This window comes from Haliotis rufescens, unplaced genomic scaffold (genome assembly GCF_023055435.1).
Source record: "Haliotis rufescens isolate VD_foot unplaced genomic scaffold, xgHalRufe1.0.p SCAF_14, whole genome shotgun sequence".
In the NCBI taxonomy this organism is placed as follows: Eukaryota; Metazoa; Mollusca; class Gastropoda; order Lepetellida; family Haliotidae; genus Haliotis; species Haliotis rufescens.
Genome location: NW_025963824.1, coordinates 26,974,342 through 26,992,963, shown reverse-complemented (window position 1 = coordinate 26,992,963; position 18,622 = coordinate 26,974,342). Strand labels below are relative to the sequence as shown.

Genomic DNA, 18,622 nt, shown 5'->3' with positions numbered 1-18,622 from the left:
TATCAAACTGTTGTTACAAAACGGTGCTGATGTCAACAAGGCTGAGGTGGAGGGCGTGACAGCACTTCACTGTCTGTGTGCTAGTGATGATGTCAATGAAAGTGCTGTCAAACTGTTGTTACAAAACGGAGCTGATGTCAACAAGGCTGACGAGGAGGGCAAGACAGCACTTTAACGTCTGTGTGCTAGGGATAATGTCATTGAAAGCGCTGTCAAACTGTTGTTACAAAACGGTGCTGATGTCAATAGGGCTGAGGTGGGGGGCGTGACAGCACTTCACTATCTGTGTGCTAGGGAAATGTCAAGGAAAGCGCTATCAAACTGTTGTTACAAAACGGTGCTGATGTCAACAAGGCTGAGGTGGAGGGCGTGACAGCGTTTCTCTGTCTGTGTGTTAGGGAAAATGTCAATGAAAGCGCTATCAAACTGTTGTTACAAAACGGAGCTGATGTCAACAAGGCTGACGAGGAGGGCAAGACAGCACTTCACCGTCTGTGTGTTGGAGATAATGTCAATGAAAGCGCTATCAAACTGTTGTTACAAAACGGAGCTGATGTCAACATGCCTAGCGTGAAGAAGGGCTTTACAGCACTTCACTGTATGTGTGTTAGAGTTAATGTCAATAAAAGCGCTATCAAACTGTTGTTACAAAACGGTGCTGATGTGAACAAGGCTGGCGTGGAGGGCATGACAGCACTTCACTATCTGTGTGATGGAGATGATGTCAATGAAAGCGCTATCAAACTGTTGTTACAAAATGGTGCTGATGTCAACAAGGCTGGCGTGGAGGGCAAGAGAGCACTTCACCGTCTCTGTGTTAGGGATCATATCAATGAAAGCGCTATCAAATTGTTGTTACAAAACGGTGCTGATGTCAACAAGGTTGACGTGGAGGGCAAACAGCACTTCGCCGTCTGTGTACTAGGGATAATGTCAATGAAAGCGCCATCAAACTGTTGTTACAAAACGGAGGTGATGTCAACAAGCCTGGCGTGAAGAAGGGCTTTACAGCACTTCACCGTCTCTGTGTTAGAGATAATGTCAATGAAAGCGGTATCAAACTGTTGTTACAAAACGGTGCTGATGTCAACAAGGCTGGCGTGGAGGACATGACAGCACTTCACTATCTGTGTGATGGAGATGATGTCAATGAAAGCGCTATCAAATTGTTGTTACAAAACGGTGCTGATGTCAACAAGGCTGGCGTGGAGGACATGACAGCACTTCACTATCTGTGTGATGGAGATAATGTCAATGAAAGAGCTTTCAAACTGTTGTTAGAAAACGGTGCTGATGTCAACAAGGCTGACGAGGAGGGAAAAACAGCATTTCGCCGTCTGTGTGTTAGGGATAATGTCAATGAAGCGCTATCAAACTGTTGTTACAAAACGGTGCTGATGTCAAAAAGGCTGAGGTTGGGGGCATGACAGCACTTCACTATCTGTGTGCTAGGGATAATATCAATGAAAGCGCTATCAAACTGTTGTTACAAAACGGTGCTGATGTCAACAAGGCTGAGGTGGATGGCGTGACAGCACTTCACTATCTGTGTGCTAGGGATAATGTCAATGAAAGCGCTATCAAACTGTTTTTACAAAACGGTGCTGATGTCAACAAGCCTTGCGTGAAGAAGGGCTTTACAGCACTTCATCGTCTGTGTGTTAAAGATAATGTCAATGAAAGCGCTATCAAACTGTTGTTACAAAACGGAGCTGATGTCAACAAGGCTGGCGTGGAGGGCATGACAGCACTTCACTATCTGTGTGATGGATATGATGTCAATGAAAGCGCTATCAAACTGTTGTTACAAAACGGAGCTGATGTCAACAAGGCTAGCGTGAAGAAGGGCTTTACAGCACTTCACTGTATGTGTGTTAGTAATAATGTCAATGAAAGCACTATCAAACTGTTGTGACAAAACGGTGCTGATGTCAACTAGGCTGGCGTGGAGGGCAAGAAAGCACTTCACCGTCTCTGTGTTAGGGATAATGTCAATGAAAGCGCTATCAAATTGTTGTTACAAAACGGAGCTGATGTCAACAAGGCTGAGGTGGAGGGCGTTATAGCACTTCACTATCTGTGTGCTAGGGATAATGTCAATGAAAGCGCTATCAAACTGTTGTTACAAAACGGTGCTGATGTCAACAAGCCTGAGGTGGATGGCGTGACAGCACTTCACTGTCTGTGTGCTAGGGATAATGTCAATGAAAGCGCTATCAAATTGTTTTTACAAAACGGTGCTGATGTCAACAAGGATGAGGTGGAGGGCGTGACAGCACTTCACTGTCTGTGTGCTAGGGATAATGTCAATGAAAGCGCTATCAAACTGTTGTTACAAAACGGCGCTGATGTCAACAAGGCTGAGGTGGAGGGCGTTACAGCACTTCACTGTCTGTGTGCTAGTGATGATGTCAATGAAAGCGCTATGAAACTGTTGTTACGAAACGGTGCTGATGTCAACAAGGCTGACGAGGAGGGCTTTACAGCACTTCACTGTCTGTGTGTTAGGGATAAATTCAATGAAAGGTGCTATCAAACTGTTGTTACAAAACGGAGCGGATGTCAACAAGGCTGGCGGGGAGGGCGTAACAGCACTTCACCGTCTGTCTGGTGGAGATGATAGTACTGCCCAAGTGATGATCCATCGTTATGCAGTGAAAATGACGGAAGGTGATGAGAGTAGAACACATGAACGGTCCATTTGTATCTGCTGCTGATGTAGCTGCAGTAAGAACTCAATCCATCAACACGTTCTTGTTGTCAACAATAATGATTAAATCCCTAGTGGTGGGTAGGTAATGATCAAAATATGTTTAACCCAACTAGTGATTCATTCGTGTGTTTATATGGACACGTGTGACAAGGGAAGGCTTAGTGAGATTAGGTACACGAAGCTGAGGGTCAAATAAGTCCTCAGCAAATGGCAAGACAGTAATTCACTCTCTCTGTGTCACTTAATGCCAACAAGAGCAAATGGGCCAGCATAATGTTGTTTGAAAGGTTTATTGCAAGGATGCAACATTGAAATGTTTGTTTCGGACTGTAAAAAAAGTGTTAAATTTTCAAGACAAGCAGTTATATTTATATACACAGTACATACTAACATTTAAAAGGCAAGCGTACACATAAACCGAAACTGTTACGACTTCCGACATTTGCAGATTATGGTCAGATAGCTTTGGACGTATACGTGCCCATGTCGTCATGCGCATCATGCGATATTGGATTATTGTTGCTACATGTGGGACAACTGCACAAAGGCTACAAACGAACTAATGCTGGCCTTACTAATTCTGTGAAGTTACATCAAGGCCTTCTGGATTTTATGTTCGTTTCTCTTCATTTTTTTCTCCCTCACGTCCGAAAGTACAGTCTGGCTCAAACAATACAAAATGTATTTATTTCGTTAATATATCAGCGACCCTTGGAAAAAAGGATTTCCCGTTTAAAGTAAAACAATTCCCGCAATATTTTGTCATAATGATCTTTCGAGGATGGGACGTACCAGTACCTATTGGTTCAGTTTGTTCCCTTTTAAGCTCTCATTACTGAGGGTATGGATAGGAAACACACAGAGTGACATTTATGTACTTATTCCAGCAACAGAAGTGAGTATGAGCATGATAGAATGCTTGTTCAATGTTTGAGGAGAAATAAGCATATTTAGACAACACTGTACCATCTCATTCGGTGTGGTTGGTGCTGTTTGTTTAACAACTCGAACACATCTCCGAGGTTGATCTTTTTATTCTGATCGAATTGGTGTGTTCATTTGTTTTAAATTAGTGTCTAAATTCATATGGTATTCGTCAAAACCATGTAAGGAAATTAGGTTTATGGTAATGTGAGGGATCCCGAGTCAGAATTCCCTAGCAACCCTAGCAGCCCTAGCAACCTATGCTTGTCGTAAGAGGCGACTTAATGGATCGGGTGGTCAGGCTCAGTGACTTGGATGATGGCGTGCCAACGTACCCGACGACGTTGATCGTTGCTCACAAGACTAGATTATTTACATGCCACTGTCATCGAGCTGGAATAGTGTTGAGTCGGGTGTTAATCAGCAAACCGACATCATGTCGAGCAACATTCCAGCGGCCCGAGCCTTTGGTGTCTACATTTTACCTTGTCTTTGCACGTGTTTGTGACAGGTGCCAACAGTGGGACAAGATGGGCTCACCTTTTCGGAAGCGCCTGGTATCGTCACTATTCACTAGTGATTCATAAACACATTCCTTACGATATAGCCGAAATCGTACAATGACTTTAGCAGAGATTACGTAGGATAATAGAAATGGTTTAGTCACTTTAATCTACGATTATAGAAAGGGTTTGCTTTTATTTAAATTAACTGGGTTGGTCATACCCAACATATTCACTCTCAAATTTAACAACTGAAAGGTTTAACCTTCTGAAAAGTGAATGCTTGTCCAATACATATTTCACATTGTGATTGGGGGAAATATGTAATATTCGATCTATGAGATATTTTGTTTGCTTTATTGACTGACTGAAAATAGTATATAATATGTGATGTATGGAATATAAATAGCTGGTTTTATGTTGTGGCCTAGAGGCACGGGTCAGAACATTTTTAAAAGTCACTTCACCACTATGATTTGTACAATTCCATCAATGTTGATTATTTGGGGAAGTTTTGTGTTCTATCATTATTCCTGTAGGGTCATGTTGGTTAAATTGTTTTGTTGTTCAGACTCGTTTCATATAAAACTATGATCGCTAGGATGTATCGTTGGCTGCATGGCTGTTAGCGATTCTTAACTGGCTTTAGGAATCTATTTACTGACTATGTCATTATCTATATTGATGCCACAGTTGATGTGGAATACTTATTAGGTGGAGGTTACATACCTATACAGAAGATAGCAAATTTAAGTTGGCTACAGGTGTCCAACAATGTTTACAAATGGTGAAATGGGCAGGCTACATTTGTCATGTTTATAAACTAAGTGTGAAGCTGAATCCTTACAGTACATTTGTGGAAATTGTTCATGTAAAAAAAATGCCAGAAAACTCATTTGCCAAATTTTTCCAAATTTATATCAATAAAAGTCTTCAGAAACCTTTCAAGTGAAATCTTTTTTTTCTTAATACTTTATACATGTATGTATTTTTTGCATGCCAGTATGATGTAATTAAACAGATGTTAGAGTAAAACAGAGCATTTTGTAAATGTAAATTTTTTGAACATTTTGCATTCAGAAAAATTCAACTTTCGCCCAAAACTCTTTAACATGCTTACAATATAATTAATCCCGATATACATGAAGTAAGAATTCAGTATCAGTTTCACAAAATGAGCACAGATCATCATCGAGAATTTTCTTTTTAAACAATTCTTTCTTTGTATAGATGATGCGATAAATAAATTTATATTGAAAATCCAGTAATTTTACATCTTTTGTACATTTTCTGTATCTGATAAAAACATCCTTCCATCATATATCTAAGTCGAGAATGGTATCCCATTTTTCACAGACTGTTGGGAGATTTGCTGTAGTCTTATCATAAAAAAATATCTGGAGCCTTTAGGCGCTACAAGTAAGTCCATCAAAGTTGTATTAAAATGTTGATTATATAAGATAATGTGATTATTTCAAATAGTATCTTTCCGGGATTGTGGTATGTTTAATATAACTTGGTAATAGTCAATAAATGGCCTTTAATTTGGTATTTTTTTTGAGTCCATTGAAGGGCATTATATCATCTTCATTACAGAGATCTTTAATAGTGTAAATTCCCTTTAAAAACCAATTTCTTATAATGAAATCGGGTTTTTTAAACTGATGGTTACACCAAAGAGGTTCATATAGTATGTTCTTCAATGTTTGTGGAGTTAGCTTTGTGTCCTCTGTACAGTGTTCCCCAGGCAGCCAAAACATTTCTCCAGTAAGGGTTAGCTAAGTGCATACATTTTTTAATATTGACCCCAAGAAGGATTATGTTTTTGAGTGGGAAGATGCTAGGGTATTACAGTTTTTGTTTTGGAGATGTTTTTTGAGAACTGACAGTTTTAGAGAAATTATAAAAGACCTTACCTCTATCATTCTCAGTTCTAATTAAAGTTGTTCTTTTCATTTTGTCCCTTTTATCATTCCAGATGAATCTAAAATATTTTGTTTAGTTCATCAATATATTCACTTGGAGTGTTTGGAAGAGAGGATAATATATGAACTAAGTTTGACAGGTCCAAGGTTTTGACAACAGTGATTTTACCTATCAATGTTAAATTTATTTTCCTCCAATTCCCTAAAAGTTGATTGATAATTTCAATTCTCTTCTTTGTATTGATTAAGCACAGCTTATTTAAGTTCGAATTAAGCTTTATTCCCAATATCACAAAGTCCCCACTAGTTTCAGATCCTGACATAATTTGATGTCACGACCTGTCATTGAGCCTATCCATATTGGTTATATTTTATCAATGTTAATTTTTAATCCTGACATTTTATAAAAATCATTTAGGGTGTCAATCACTGTACTTAAACTTTCATCAGTCCAATCTAGAAATATTGCAGTATCATAAGCATATTATCCAAGTTTATGTTCCACATTATTCAGTTTGATACCTTTTATTGCATTATTATCACGAATCATTATTCCCAACGTTTCTTGCAACAAGCAGGAATAGATATGGAGAAGAATGTAGATAGGTGTCCATTTTGGATGATGCAAGATGAAGCATTATTTATAAGTATGTATATCCATTTTCTTATATTAGGTCCAAAGCCAGTCTTTTCCAGTGTCAACATGGTAAATTGTTTTGAAACAGTATCAAAAGCTTTTTTCAAAGTTTATAAGTAATAGTAAACCAGGCTTATTTTGTAATTTTGTTTCACACAAAATATCATACAGTAGTCGTATGTTTTCGCTAATACATCTTCCAGGGATAAAGCAAATTTGGTTTTCGTGTATAAGAGTATTAAGTGTTGTTTTAATTCTGTTTGCTATACATGTACTCAAAATTTTATACAATGAATTTAAGAGAGAAATTGGTCGCCAGTTTTTGAGTAGTTGGTTATCTTTTGTGCCTTTTGGGTATACAGGTAATGACACCTCTATTCATTGTTAGACTTAAAGTGTTATTTCAAAATGTTTCTGTAATATATCTGTATACCCACATTCCAAGACGTTTCCAGAAGAATTTGAAAAACTCAACAGGGAATGCACAAATAACTGGGCTTTCGTTATTTTTCATAGATTTTACGGCCTTCGTTATTTCATTCATGTTAATCATGTCTTCTAAATAATCAAACTGTGATTTCGTTTTGGTGTGTTAAGTTTGTGTAATAAAGTTTTGGATTAATAAGTTATTTCTCCACTTGAAGAGCACATTTCTCATAAAAATTTCTTTGTTCAGTTAAGATGAATTGTCCATCAACTCCCCTTATAATACTGTTAATCAGTGTACTGGTATAGTTCCTGTTTTCAAGGTGAAAAAAATATGTTCATAGTTTTTCTCCTTCCTCGTACCAATTGTTCCCTTGATTCTTCTTCTTTTAATTTTTCCAAAAGTACTTTATAATTAGACATGTCTGACAGCTTTGATTCACTCATCAAAAATGTTTCTAAAAAAGAGTATCACTGAATTTTTGTTTTAAGTTTAGATCTTCAGTTTTTCTGGCTTCATCTTTGGAATATTTACTTTTGAATATTCTAGTTTTGTTTTTCTAGTGTATCTTTCACTATTTGGATATATTCATTGTTAAACAGTAAAGATCTTTTTAACTTCCAGTAGCCCCTACCTCTTTCTTTGCTTAGTGTATTTGAAAAAGTCAATGTTATTGTAGAGTGATCCGATTTGTATCCTGGTATAATTGTAGAATCAATAGTTATATTTATAACCTCACCAGTAATTTGTTTGGGTACATGTGTTATTATCAGTTAGAATAATATCATGAACTGAGTAGCCATTTCAATGTAAATATAACTGTGGAACATGAAACCTCTTGCCTGGTGTATAACGAAGACAAAATAAGATTGTTTTGCATTGCTGCAACACTTCTGATACTTCTATTTCTCTGTGTGTCTTCCTGTAGATTTTGAGTGTGAAAGGAACGCTTTCTTCTGTTATTTTGTTTTGTGTTCCCTTATTTGTTTCCATCAGTATATGTGCTTATACCAAGACCATATCTTTAATAAATACTTCATACCTAACTCTTTTTTCCATCGTCTTTCACAAGACATCAATCGAAACGTCATTGGGATCGTGCAACATATTTTCTTGAAATTGTCATTGTACCTTGGACAACTTGTTAACAACACAGGAGACTCTGAACTAGTGCCATACATGTCATTGTATCAGCACATTACTTTGTTCACCATATCAGCCACTGCGAGGCTACAATTTGCTGTCTCCCTAAAGTGGCAAGCAACTGAGAACCGCATCACTTTACACTTTTCTCCCATATATAGCTGACATGCTGTACACTGCTAGAAACATTTGGCATTAAACGCTCCTCATTCCCTCGTATATGCATCAGTAATTTTGTAATTTGAAGTTTAAATGATATACTGCTTTTCCATTGGACGATAGGTAGGTCACATAAGTGTATAAAGGACACAATTTGACGTTCATACGTGTTTTCACGAGACCGTGTTCTTGAAATGAAGTGAACACTGACGGACTACTTCCCCATTCCCAGGTAAACGCCTGGGAAATCCCTAGCATGAATACATAAAAAAATAGAATAAATACAGCAATAGAAGACTGTACATTCGCATCTATTTGACATATCTTTATAATAACCTCTCTGTGATCGGGAAATTGATCAGTGATGACTGACACTTGTAATAGCTACAGGGTCCTTAAAGTCTTCGAACATTTCCCCCCTCACGTTTATTGTGCCGGCCATTTTCATGTCTTGTACATGGTGTAAATGTATTACGACGCGCTGTCGTTTTGACGGAACTGGGGCAGTTCTCAACAGACTTTTCTTATCTAATGAGGATATTATTTGAGTACATTTTATGTACAAACACTACAAAAATTATTCCTGTTGAGCATACATAAGCTCATGTCACCTCTCCTTTTGAGGAACCATATTGTCCGCGATACAGATGGTTGTTGCATGGCTGTCAATGTAAACATGAAGTCACGCGTACTAAATATAATTGTGTATAGATCAAGGTCTACGTACTTTGAGGTAAATAGTGATATAAAAATTATATGAATGTGGTTGTCGCAAGCGCCGACGTTCAAAGTTTGGCCCTCACTCTAAGAATGGTAATGCTCCAATGCAGTCACACAAAGTGAACGATGCACCTTATGCCTTTGTTGTATATGAATAACCGTAATAGAGACAAAACACGAAACACTAAAACTCATTCTGGACTCGACAATATAGTGATTTAAAGTATGATCAGGAATTCAGTGTTGCCAGCTATGACATGTAGTACAGTCAGTCAGCTATGGCATACAGTACATTTAGTCACCGATGGCATATAGTATGGTTAGCCAGCTATGGCATATAGCACAGTTAATCAGCTATGATATATATTATAAACATTTAGTCAGCTATGGCATATATTACATACATTTAGTCAGCTGTAGCATATAATACAGTTAGCCAGCTATGGCATATAGTACAGTTAGTCAGCTATGACATATAGTACATACAGTAAGTCAGCTATGGCAAATAATACAGTAACCCAGTTATGACATAGAGTACAGTTAGTCAGCTATGGCATAAAGTACAGTTATATTAATTAGTCAGCTATGACATATAGTAAAGTAAGTCAGCTATGTCATATAGTATGGTTAGCAAGCTATGACATATAGTACAGTTAGTCAGCTATGGCATATAGTACATACAGCTAGTCAGCTATGATATATAGTACATACAGTAAGTTAGCCATGGCATATGGTACAGTTATTTCGCTATGGCATATAGTACACTTAGTCAGCTATGGCACATAGTACAGTTAGTCAGCTATGGCATATAGTACAGTTAATCACCTATGGCATATAGTACAGTTAGTCAGCTATGGAATATAGTACAGTTAGTCAGCTATGGCATATAGAACTGTTAGTCAACTATGGCATATAGAACAGTAAGTCAGCTATGGCATATAGTACAGTTAGTCACCTATGGCATATAGTACATTTAGTCAGCTATGGCATATAGTACAGTGAGTCAGCTATGGCATATAGTACAGTGAGTCAGCTATGGCATATGGTACAGTTAGTCAGCTATGGCATATATTACAGTTAGTCAGCTATGGCACATAGTACAGTTAGTCAGCTATGGCATATGGTACAGTTAATCAGCTATGGCATATAGTACAGTTAGTCAGTAATGGCATATAGTACAGTTAGTCAGCTATGGCATACGGGGCGGTCGGGTCGCCTAGTGGTTTAGCGTTCGCTCGTCACGCCGAAGACCTGGGTTCGATTCCTAACATGGGTACAATTGTGAAGCCCATTTCTGGTGTCCCCCGCCGTTATATTGCTGGAATATTGCTAAAAGCGGCGTAAAACCATACTCACTCACTCACTCACTCACTCACCTATGGCATACAGTACAGTTAGTCACCTATGGCATATCGTACAGTTAGTCAGTAATGTCATATAGTACAGTTAGTCAGCTATGGCATATGGTACAGTTAGTCAGTAATGGCATATGGTACAGTTAGTCAGCTATGGCATATGGTACAGTTAGTCAGCTATGACATATAGTACAGTTAGTCAGCTATGGCATATAGTACAGTTAGTCAGCTATGACATATAGAACACTTAGTCAGCTACGGCATGTGGTACAGTTAGTCAGCTATGGCATATGGTACAGTTAGTCAGCTATGACATATAGAACAGTTAGTCAGCTACAGCATATGGTACAGTTAGTCAGCTATGGCATATAGTACAGTTAGTCAGCTATGGCATATGGTACAGTTAGTCAGCTATGGCATATGGTAAAGATAGCCAGCTATGACATATAGTACAGTTAGTCAGCTATGACATATAGTACAGTTAGTCAGCTATGGCATATGGTACAGTTAGTCAGTAATGGCATATGGTACAGTTGGTCAGCTGTGGCATATGGTACGGTTAGTCAGTAATGGCATATAGTACAGTTAGTCAGCTATGGCATATAGTACAGTTAGTCAGCTATGACATATAGAACAGTTAGTCAGCTATGGCATGTGGTACAGTTAGTCAGCTATGGCATATGGTACAGTAAGTCAGCTATGACATATAGAACAGTTAGTCAGCTACGGCGTATGGTACAGTTAGTCAGTTATGGCATATAGTACAGTTAGTCAGCTATGGCATATGGTACAGTTAGTCAGCTATGGCTTATGGTAAAGATAGTCAGCTATGACATATAGTACAGTTAGTCAGCTATGACATATAGTACAGTTAGTCAGCTATGGCATATGGTACAGTTAGTCAGTAATGGCATATGGTACAGTTGGTCAGCTGTGGCATATGGTACAGTTAGTCAGTAATGGCATATAGTACAGTTAGTCAGCTATGACATATAGTACAGTTAGTCAGCTATGACATATAGTACACTTAGTCAACTATGGCATGTAGACAGTTAGTCAGCTATGACATATAGAACAGTTAGTCAGCTATGGCATGTGGTACAGTTAGTCAGCTATGGCATATGGTACAGTAAGTCAGCTATGACATATAGAACAGTTAGTCAGCTACGGCGTATGGTACAGTTAGTCAGTTATGGCATATAGTACAGTTAGTCAGCTATGGCATATGGTACAGTTAGTCAGCTATGGCTTATGGTAAAGATAGTCAGCTATGACATATAGTACAGTTAGTCAGCTATGACATATAGTACAGTTAGTCAGCTATGGCATATGGTACAGTTAGTCAGTAATGGCATATGGTACAGTTGGTCAGCTGTGGCATATGGTACAGTTAGTCAGTAATGGCATATAGTACAGTTAGTCAGCTATGACATATAGTACACTTAGTCAACTATGGCATGTAGACAGTTAGTCAGCTATGACATATTGTACAGTTAGTCAGCTATGACATATAGAACAGTTTGTCAGCTATGGCTTATGGTAAAGTTAGTCATCTATGACATATAGTACAGTTAGTCAGCTATGACATGAAGAACAGTTAGTCAGCTATGGCATATAGAACAGTTGGTCAGCTGTGCCATATAGTACAGTTAGTCAGCTATGGCTTATAGTACAGTTAATCAGTAATGGCATATAGTACAGTTAGTCAGCTATGGCATATAGTACAGTTAGTCAGCTATGGCATATAGTACAGTTAGTCAGCTATGGCATATAGTACAGTTAGTCAGCTATGGCATACAGTACAGTTAGTCAGTAATGGCATATAGTACAGTTAGTCAGCTATGACATATAGTACAGTTAGTCAGCTATGGCATATAGTACAGTTAGTCAGCTATGGCATATAGAACAGTTAGTCAGCTATGGCATATAGTACAGTTAGTCAGCTATGGCTTATAGTAAATTTAGTCAGCTATGACATATAGTACAGTTAGTCAGCTATGACATATAGTACAGTTAGTCACCTATTGCATATAGTACAGTTAGTCAGCTATGGCTTATGGTAGAGTTAGTCAGCTATGGCATATAGTACAGTTAGTCAGTAATGGCTTATGGTAAAGTTAGTCAGCTATGACATATAGAACAGTTAGTCAGCTATGGCATGTGGTACAGTTAGTCAGCTATGGCATATGGTACAGTTGGTCAGCTATGACATATAGAACAGTTAGTCAGCTACAGCATATGGTACAGTTAGTCAGCTATGGCATATAGTACAGTTAGTCAGCTATGGCATATGGTACAGTTAGTCAGCTATGGCATATGGTAAAGATAGCCAGCTATGACATATAGTACAGTTAGTCAGCTATGACATATAGTACAGTTAGTCAGCTATGGCATATGGTACAGTTAGTCAGTAATGGCATATGGTACAGTTGGTCAGCTGTGGCATATGGTACGGTTAGTCAGTAATGGCATATAGTACAGTTAGTCAGCTATGGCATATAGTACAGTTAGTCAGCTATGACATATAGAACAGTTAGTCAGCTATGGCATGTGGTACAGTTAGTCAGCTATGGCATATGGTACAGTAAGTCAGCTATGACATATAGAACAGTTAGTCAGCTACGGCGTATGGTACAGTTAGTCAGTTATGGCATATAGTACAGTTAGTCAGCTATGGCATATGGTACAGTTAGTCAGCTATGGCTTATGGTAAAGATAGTCAGCTATGACATATAGTACAGTTAGTCAGCTATGACATATAGTACAGTTAGTCAGCTATGGCATATAGTACAGTTAGTCAGTAATGGCATATGGTACAGTTGGTCAGCTGTGGCATATGGTACAGTTAGTCAGTAATGGCATATAGTACAGTTAGTCAGCTATGACATATAGTACAGTTAGTCAGCTATGACATATAGTACACTTAGTCAACTATGGCATGTAGTACAGTTAGTCAGCTATGACATATTGTACAGTTAGTCAGCTATGACATATAGAACAGTTGGTCAGCTATGGCTTATGGTAAAGTTAGTCATCTATGACATATAGTACAGTTACTCAGCTATGACATGAAGAACAGTTAGTCAGCTATGGCATATAGAACAGTTGGTCAGCTGTGCCATATAGTACAGTTAGTCAGCTATGGCTTATAGTACAGTTAGTCAGTAATGGCATATAGTACAGTTAGTCAGCTATGGCATATAGTACAGTTAGTCAGCTATGGCATATAGTACAGTTAGTCAGCTATGGCATATAGTACAGTTAGTCAGCTATGGCATATAGTACAGTTAGTCAGTAATGGCATATAGTACAGTTAGTCAGCTATGACATATAGTACAGTTAGTCAGCTATGGCATATAGTACAGTTAGTCAGCTATGGCATATAGAACAGTTAGTCAGCTATGGCATATAGTACAGTTAGTCAGCTATGGCTTATAGTAAATTTAGTCAGCTATGACATATAGTACAGTTAGTCAGCTATGACATATAGTACAGTTAGTCACCTATTGCATATAGTACAGTTAGTCAGCTATGGCTTATGGTAGAGTTAGTCAGCTATGGCATATAGTACAGTTAGTCAGTAATGGCTTATGGTAAAGTTAGTCAGCTATGACATATAGAACAGTTAGTCAGCTATGGCATGTGGTACAGTTAGTCAGCTATGGCATATGGTACAGTTGGTCAGCTATGACATATAGAACAGTTAGTCAGCTACAGCATATGGTACAGTTAGTCAGCTATGGCATATAGTACAGTTAGTCAGCTATGGCATATGGTACAGTTAGTCAGCTATGGCATATGGTAAAGATAGCCAGCTATGACATATAGTACAGTTAGTCAGCTATGACATATAGTACAGTTAGTCAGCTATGGCATATGGTACAGTTAGTCAGTAATGGCATATGGTACAGTTGGTCAGCTGTGGCATATGGTACGGTTAGTCAGTAATGGCATATAGTACAGTTAGTCAGCTATGGCATATAGTACAGTTAGTCAGCTATGACATATAGAACAGTTAGTCAGCTATGGCATGTGGTACAGTTAGTCAGCTATGGCATATGGTACAGTAAGTCAGCTATGACATATAGAACAGTTAGTCAGCTACGGCGTATGGTACAGTTAGTCAGTTATGGCATATAGTACAGTTAGTCAGCTATGGCATATGGTACAGTTAGTCAGCTATGGCTTATGGTAAAGATAGTCAGCTATGACATATAGTACAGTTAGTCAGCTATGACATATAGTACAGTTAGTCAGCTATGGCATATGGTACAGTTAGTCAGTAATGGCATATGGTACAGTTGGTCAGCTGTGGCATATGGTACAGTTAGTCAGTAATGGCATATAGTACAGTTAGTCAGCTATGACATATAGTACAGTTAGTCAGCTATGACATATAGTACACTTAGTCAACTATGGCATGTAGTACAGTTAGTCAGCTATGACATATTGTACAGTTAGTCAGCTATGACATATAGAACAGTTGGTCAGCTATGGCTTATGGTAAAGTTAGTCATCTATGACATATAGTACAGTTAGTCAGCTATGACATGAAGAACAGTTAGTCAGCTATGGCATATAGAACAGTTGGTCAGCTGTGCCATATAGTACAGTTAGTCAGCTATGGCTTATAGTACAGTTAGTCAGTAATGGCATATAGTACAGTTAGTCAGCTATGGCATATAGTACAGTTAGTCAGCTATGGCATATAGTACAGTTAGTCAGCTATGGCATATAGTACAGTTAGTCAGCTATGGCATATAGTACAGTTAGTCAGTAATGGCATATAGTACAGTTAGTCAGCTATGACATATAGTACAGTTAGTCAGCTATGGCATATAGTACAGTTAGTCAGCTATGGCATATAGAACAGTTAGTCAGCTATGGCATATAGTACAGTTAGTCAGCTATGGCTTATAGTAAATTTAGTCAGCTATGACATATAGTACAGTTAGTCAGCTATGACATATAGTACAGTTAGTCACCTATTGCATATAGTACAGTTAGTCAGCTATGGCTTATGGTAGAGTTAGTCAGCTATGGCATATAGTACAGTTAGTCAGTAATGGCTTATGGTAAAGTTAGTCAGCTATGACATATAGAACAGTTAGTCAGCTATGGCATATAGTACAGTTAGTCAGCTATGGCATATAGTACAGTTAGTCAGCTATGGCTTATGGTAAAGTTAGTCAGCTATGGCATATAGTACAGTTAGTCAGTAATGGCTTATGGTAAAGTTAGTCAGCTATGACATATAGAACAGTTAGTCAGCTATGACATATAGTAGAGTTAGTCAGTAATGGCTTATGGTAAAGTTAGTCAGCTATGACACATAGTACAGTTAGTCAGCTATGACATATAGTACAGTTAGTCAGTAATGGCTTATGGTAAAGTTAGTCAGCTATGGCATATAGTACAGTTAGTCAGTAATGGCTTATGGTAAAGTTAGTCAGCTATGGCATATAGTACAGTTAGTCAGTAATGGCTTATGGTAAAGTTAGTCAGCTATGACATATAGTAGAGTTAGTCAGTAATGGCTTATGGTAAAGTTAGTCAGCTATGGCATATAGTACAGTTAGTCAGTAATGGCTTATGGTAAAGTTAGTCAGCTATGACATATAGAACAGTTAGTCAGCTATGACATATAGTAGAGTTAGTCAGTAATGGCTTATGGTAAAGTTAGTCAGCTATGACACATAGTACGGTTAGTCAGTAATGGCATATAGTACAGTTAGTCAGCTATGGCATATAGTACAGTTTGTCAGCTATGGCATATAGAACAGTTAGTCAGCTATGGCATATAGTACAGTTACCCAGCTATGACATATAGTACAGTTACCCAGCTATGACATATAGTACAGTTACCCAGCTATGACATATAGTACAGTTAGTCAGCTATGGCATATAGTACAGTTTGTCAGCTATGGGATATGGTACAGTGAGTCAGCTATGGCATATAGTACAGTTAGTCAGCTATGACATATAGTACAGTTAGTCAGCTATGACATATAGTACAGTTAGTCAGCTATGACATATGGTACGGTTAGTCAGCTATGACATATAGTACAGTTAGTCAGCTATGGCATATGGTACAGTTAGTCAGTAATGGCATCTATTACAGTTACTCAGCTGTGGCATAAAGTACACTTAGTCAGCTATGGCATATAGTACAGTTAGTCAGCTATGGCATATGGTACAGTTAGTCAGTAATGGCATATAGCACACCTAGTCAGTAATGACATAAAGTATATACAGTGAGTGAGTGAGTATTGTTTTACGCTGCTTTTAGCAATATTCCAGCAATAACACGGCGGGGGACACCAGAAATGTTCCTGGGTAATGTTCACTCACTCTTCCTGCACTGCTTGTGCCATCCGTCGGAGGTTCTGTGGATGTTGCTGACGTGTTCGCAGTCGTTGATCCAGTGGATTCCATAAATGTTCAAAAAGGCTTAAATCTGGAGACCTGGAGGGCCATTACAGGACCCGGATGTTGTGATTCCTCTAAAAGGCTTTTGTCAGTCTTGCCGTGTGAGGTCGGGCGTTGTCTTGTTGGAAAATGACGTCAGCTTTGAATAATGGGGAGGACGTGTGGCCAAAGAATATCATCCGTGTAACGTTGTGCCGTTTAATTCTTTTGAACTTGCAACCAGTCTGTTCTACCAGTGTAGTGACGTAGCCGTACGAATCTGTCCTGTGCTGTAGAAGTGATTCGTGGTCGACCAGATCTGGGAAGGTCACGTGTCGTCCAGTGTGTCTAATAACGGTTCCACAGTCTTGTAATTGAGCTTGGTGTTACGTGAAAAAACATGGCTGTAGCCGAAAATGATTCGCGTGCTTGCAGTCGGCCGATGGCGTTGTTGCGTTGGCCTCCCTCAGTCGCTGTATGTTTTCGCTGTTCACTTGCTGTGATTCTGCTGGCATGCAAATGAAAACCAAACGTTTTTATAGCCCATCAAGTGCTGCTGCACGTGCATGACATGTTGGCGTGTTTTGGCGCCAGGCTCTCAAGTAGTTGTTATTTTGTGTGTGTTTTTCCATCTTTTCACCAAAGTTCTGCTGTACAATGTACTTCATTTCTTCCACACAAATAAATCCCAATCCATGCAGAAATGACGAATTCGTTGTTGGTATTAATTTTGTATAGATATCAGCAACACAGATATTTACGATTTTACAACTTTTGTGGGTTTTTTAAGAGAGAATATATAGCATGGGTCATTGTGACCCTGTTCTATCAGGATTCACGTGTAGGTTCAGATCAAGTCGGGAGGGGACTAAACTTCATCATGAACAACACACTGGGTGTCTAACTGGTATCAACAGCGTTAATTTTAAAACAGCGTCTGTGGTAAGGGATGCAATATCTGTAACTCCACTCCAGCCTTGTATGTGGTATTACAACGATCACCCAGAATCTAATCACTGACGTCACTCTGGAGAAACGTCAAGGAGGTGAGATTGTCTCGCGCTTGTGTCCGTGTTGTGCCAGGTGAGCTCGGAGTCCAATATCGAACTGAGGCCGAAAGAGAAGTGTCAGCAGTATACCAAGGCTAGGAAGATATGGTTATATATGAGTGATAGTATCTGTTTCACTTAACTCCTAGTAGACGTATTTTAAGCTTATTATAAACTCAAAGCCTCTACATGAACTTAACAGTAGCTTTTGAGATAGAAAGCTAGGCTCAGAATGATCATACTTCAGGTATTCATTGTAAATACTATATTGTCAAAAGGACGATTCAGAATTAGCTCGTACGTTATATTAATATTATGGCCTACATGCCTCTTCAGTTGACTTATAGATAAAGCTTGGGTCAGCACAATTAAAAATTCTAGGCGCCCGTTATAGTTCACATTAAAACCATTCTGACCTAAACATTCCTGTGGAATGTAAACCTGCAATTAGCTTCGGAGTTCAACACTCGTAATTAAACAACCCATACCAGGGAAATCTCCAAATATTACAAGAACCCCCAAAAAACCTGCTAATCGCAACACGAGCGACTGACAGGATCGGTTGGCCAAGGTCGCTTACTTGGCTGATACATTTCATCGTATTCTTATTGAGTAGATCGATGCTCAATATTTCAATCTCTGGATTGCCTGGACGAGAC

At 38.6% G+C, this 18,622-nt stretch overlaps 1 protein-coding gene across 1 annotated transcript in view; it reads left to right on the top strand.

Annotated features, from left to right (window-relative positions):
• Positions 1–18,622, top strand: part of LOC125379157 — a 49,911-nt gene that overhangs the window by 4,566 nt on the left and 26,723 nt on the right. The window lies entirely within an intron of this gene.